This window comes from Mauremys mutica, chromosome 22 (genome assembly GCF_020497125.1).
Source record: "Mauremys mutica isolate MM-2020 ecotype Southern chromosome 22, ASM2049712v1, whole genome shotgun sequence".
NCBI lineage: Eukaryota > Metazoa > Chordata > Testudines > Geoemydidae > Mauremys > Mauremys mutica.
Window position 1 is genome coordinate 16,525,389 of NC_059093.1, and position 5,501 is coordinate 16,530,889.

Sequence of the window (5,501 nt, forward strand, 5' to 3'; positions counted from 1 at the left end):
TTGCAGTGGGTTCTGTCTGAGCGCTGAAGTTAATGTTAAAAGGAAAAAACTGCATTTTACTGTGGCTGGGCCATTCTTAAATTGCAATCCGGGGACTTTAAGGCTCTACATGTGGGAAGGGAGGTGGGGGAGATGTGGGGAACAGTTCAATACAACCTGCTCCTGGAGGCAAATGGAAATGGAATTTGAACTTCCCTTAAGCCTCTCTAAATAATGTAAATGACTCTCTCAGCTTGCTACAAAGCACTCTCAAAGTAATGCTAGAGAGCGCCACTTCTGGGTGTTATGTACTCGCTCGAGCAAGCTAGCGCAGGGGTTCTCAAACTTTTGTACTGGCAACCCCTTTCACACAGCAAGCCTCTGAGTGCGACTGCCCCCTTACAAATTAAAAACACTTTTTTTATATATTTAACACCATTATAAATGCTGGCGGCAAAGCGGGGTTTGGGGTGGAGGTTGACAGCTCATGACCCCCCATGTAATCACCTCGCGACCCCCAGTTTGAGAACCCCTGAGCTATAGGGAAGAGAAGGGGCAGATTCATATGAGAGTATTTTGAAAATGAACATTTTTTTGAAAGAGACTGTATACAATCTTACTTTACGGTACAAACAAAACCTTTGTTTTAATAGTAGTAAAGGTTGCTAAATGACAATATATTAACCTATTCCATTATTGACACAAATCAAGTGGTTCAAAGCAAGGAAATTGTTTTGGACACTACATCTGACATTGCCCACTTAATAAGCAACCATACTGTTCTTATCAGGAATTCAGAGATGTGCACATACTTAACTACAGCAGGTGCATGAGTTTTCAAGGAGATGTAACTCCATGGAAAGTTTGAAGGGGCAGTAATGAGCTTGTTTTAAGCCAAAGGGAGGAAGACAAATGATAGACAATTCAGCATTCAGATCAGGGTAACTTTAATGGCCTGTAACTCCAGTTTGACTAACTTTGCAAAAACTTCCTTTGTTGCTTTCTGAGTAAACATGGCAATTTTCTAATTCAAAGTTATATTGGGGCTAAAAGTGGGCAATGGAACGGAAGTTGGTTCCAAATTTAACTGTGAAGGGGCTACTGCCTTTCTCCAATATGCAATCTGTTATCCACATCTATTGTTTGAGCACACATAGATAGATTAACGTGGCTATGGGAATCTCCCTTCTCGGGCTAACATAATAAATTAATGATGCCTTACCTGAAATAAATACCATGGAGGAGAATTACACTGGGCATGTAATCTAGTACCTTTTCTAGTTTATCATGCTTAAACATGCTTCTTGCTAGGAGGATGTAGCAAGACTTCCCTGGCCAATGGTACTGGGCTGAAGTCTGGCCACCATCAGCTGGATAGTGATTGAAGGCTATGAAAATGACGGGTTATGTGAGGGAAACTCCATGTTCTAATCAAAGCAGCAAAGAGTCCTGTGGCACCTTATAGACTAACAGAAGTATTGGAGCAAGAGCTCTCGTGGATGAATACCCACTTCGTCGGATGCATGTGGGTATTCTCTCACGAAAGCTCATACTCCAATACGTCTGTTAGTCTATAAGGTGCCACAGGACTCTCTGCTGCTTTTCCAGATCCAGACTAACACGGCGACCCCTCTGATCCATGTTCTAATCTACTCCTCATTGTGGTCTGGGCTGCATGAGTAGCTGGGTTTCGAAGAGTTAATGAAACATAGAACAGGCGAAGGTATTGCTGCTTTTTCGCAAGTGCACCAGCCAGCTCCCTCCCTCTAACCCTAATAGCTTTCCAACCATCCGTTTTCTAGACAAAGACCTCTGTTCCAGAGAAGGCCTGCTGTTTCATCTTCACCTATGCACCATCAAATGACCGGTGCTGCTTGAGCTACTCGCAGCGGTGGTCTGCTGATTGCCAGAGGAGGCCAAATTCCATAGTGAGCTACAGCAAACACAAGAGGCAGGCAGCAGTAATGCAGTGGAGTTCAGCAGACAAGCTCATTACCAGGCTTCCCCTCCCTGCCTAAGCAAACCAGGTACAAAAGGCTACAAACCCATACTGTGGGTAGGATTCTTCTCCCTCTGTGTGGCCTTGTTGACTGCCAGCAGGTCTTGCCTATCTAGGAAAAGGGAATAGAAGCTTCTCCTTCGTTCGCCTGTCAGTGGGGGCCTCCTATCTTTCTGTTGCAGTACACTACACAGTGCTGCATTATTTAGAGGTGAACAATGTGGAATTCACAGGTTCCAAAGAACGATGGTGGGTTTCTGGATGTTGTTACAAGGTAATGGACCCTAGCTGCTGTTTGTTCCCATAGCAATCAGAGCAAGACAAGCACTGAGGAAGGGAGCAGCACAACATGAGGTGCCAGTGGGTTTGCAAGGGCACTGCTGTGCCATCGAGTATGTGGGAATGTTTCCTAGGCCGTCAAAAATAAAATGGAACGAGGAGATTCAGTTAAGCCATCCCAGGGGTAAGGATTTCAAGAAGCCAAGTGTGGAACAAATGCTCAACCACATCGCTCCTGTCCACTGAAAGTGCATGAGTTGGGGACAGAGAAGGGAAAGTATAGTGAGGCAAGTAGGATTTAATTCTCTTACATATGTAACTGATGGGAGATTTAAGATCTGTAGCCTAAAGATGTTTGCGGGTAGCTTGGTGGGAGGGGTTCTACCACTTCTGTGCCATGTCCTTGGGCAGACGCTCCTGCCCCTTTTCCAAACCCTACCCATGACCTTAACTCACCTTTATGTGGCCTCCTTTTGTAGCTAGCTGAATGTTGCAGTGTGAGCCACATAAAATAGGAGGTAGCACTGGCCACTAGATGGTTGCAAAGGATTGTGTAATTAGTGCAGTGTTACCTTTAACATGATTAAAGCTCCAGGTCAAATCCTGCTCATACAGGCAGCCACACTGAAGTCAATGGAACTGGTTATAGGAGTACAATGAGCCGAATTTGGCTGGGACAAGGTTGGTGAGAGATCTCCTGGGCTTCACAGAAGAGGCAATCTCTCACAGATATTCCTCATCTCCCAACATAACTTTGAGGCTGCCAGAAAGTCATTGCATCATGCTGTGATGGGAAGCTGCTGGACTCCAGAGGAGTCTCGCACCAAAATTCCCCTTCAGTCTGAGAAATATGCAAACCTACAGGAATCCAGCCTCTTCTCAGAGAGCTATGTGAGCATATAGTCACTCAGTGTTGTCCCACTACCGCTGCTAGAATTGTATTTAATCCACAGCAATACATAGCCCATAGACTATCAGATCTATTTAAAGATTCAGAATGACTACATCAGGCATTTGAGTTCCCCCTCTTTTCCAACTGACTGCATCCACAATTTGGTGGAAGTGTACCCAGATGTGAGGAGAGAGAGTCAGGGGAAAGAGACAATGTAACCTTGTAGAAAGCAAGGGGTAGAAAGTAACAACTGGACAGAAAAGTCACTCTGCAACAAGTGAAAACAGCACACATGAGAAGGAAAAGAAAATGGCTTGGAGATGGAGAGAATGGGTTGGAAATGTAAGGAGAAGGGGGGGGGAATGGAAAAAGATAACGAAGTTGACATTGTTTTCTGGTGAGTAATTTCAGTGATGCTGCTTTAGTTTATTATACTATCTCCAATTTTGGAAAAAAAGATTTTGTGCTTATGCACAAACCCTGGCATACGCAGCTGGGTCCAGCTCCCTCTGCAGCAGGAAACCTGAAGCTAGAGGAACGAATCCCCCTTCTTCCCCCAAATCCACATAAATCCAGAAAGAAACCAACCACCTAAACCCAAGAAAACCATGGAGAGCTTTTACCCTGGGAGGGGTGGAGAGCCAGAGCCCCCATGAAATACCTTAAGGACTGTGCCTCGATGTTACAGGGAAGAGTTCAGCAAGCACGAAGCTGGGGGTCGTGGCATGGAACCCTCAGGTTTGGGCTACACACAGATTTTGTACTCATGTACCTATCTGGTTCAGGGGTGATTTTTGCCTTTACAATCACAGCAGAATAGCCCTGCTAGGGGTATGCTAGACTCGTGTACAGATGCCTTGCCTGTATGGACACAGCAAGACAGCCCCCTGGGGGGAGTGAGCCCAGGTGCTGATGCCAGCCCCACACAGGCCTAGCAGAACAGTCCCAGGGAGGTGGTTCTGGGTTAGGGTTGCCAGGCATCCGGTTTTCGACCAGAATGCTCAGTTGAAAAGGGACCCTTGTGACTCCAGTCGGCACTGCCAACCGGGCCATTAAAAGTCTAGTCGGCAGCACTGAGGGGCCAGGGCTAAGGCAGGCTCCCTGCCTGCACTAGGTGGCTCCCGGAAGCGGCCACATGGGTGGCCAGGGAGGCTCAGCAGCTCCTATTGCTTGGGAACCGCAGCCAATGGGAGCTGTGGGGTAGGGCCGGCTCCAGGCACCAGCACAGGAAGCAGGTGCTTGGGGCAGCCAATGGGGAGGGGCAGCGGGTCCCTCAGTCCCTCTGGGAGGGAAGGACCCACCACCAAAGAATAAAGTGGCATGGTAGAGCAGCCATCGAACTGCTGCCAATTACAGCTCCCTCCCCCCACCTCGCTTCGCTGCTTGGGGTGGCAAAAAGGCTGGAGCCGGCCCTGCTGGGGGGAGGGGACGGTGCCTGCAGGCATAAGGGCAGCACGCAGAGCCTCCCTGGCCATCCATGTGCCTAGGAGCTGCAGGCCACTTCCTGGGAGCTGTGTTAAGTGCTAGCAGCACCCCATACCCCCTCCTGCACCCCAAGCCCCTGCTGTAGCCTAGAGTTCTCTCCCACACCCAAACCCTGTCCCAGCCCACAGCTCCCTCCTGCACCCCAAACCCCTCATCCCTGGCTGCACCCCCAGCTGGAGCCCTCATTCACACCCCCTGCACCCCAGCCTGCGTCCCCCACACCTAAATTCCCTCCCAGAGCCCACCACAGCCTGCCCCCCCCAACACCCTACCCCAGCCTGGAGCCCCCTCATCCCTGGCCCCACCCTGGGGAAAATGCGTGAGGGTGGGGGAGAGCAGGGGCAGGGTTAGGGGGTTTAAGTTTTGTGCCATCAGAAAGTTGGGACGGGGGTGGGGGTGGGGTGAGCCCAGGGGCCAGGCCCGCCCCGCACAGCGCTCCCAGGCCAGGCCGGGCCGGCCCAGCCCTGCCCACGCTGCGGGAGCTCTCGCGGGATGGACCACGTGGCTCAGGCCCTGACACCGGAAGTTGTCCTAGGGAACCGCCGCCACCAGCAGGCCCCACCCGGCCAACACCACGGCCGAATCCGGTCACGTGACACCCTGCCCGCCGGCCCCTTCCGGGCGTCTCTAGTCTGGACCGACACGTCACTGCTCGCGCCTCAACCAAACTGCCCCACTCTCCAGACCCCGCCCCTCCTCTCACCTTTCCACCAGCCACAAGTCAGTCCTAGAGCGTCGGTCCCGGCCCTCGGACTGAGTGACAGGCACGGTATCCAGTCAGCTCAGGCGTAGCGGGTCCCATCCCCGCGGCGCGGTGAGGGACAGCGGTGTGTGCCAATGGGGTGTTCCCAGGAGCGAGGGGGGGGG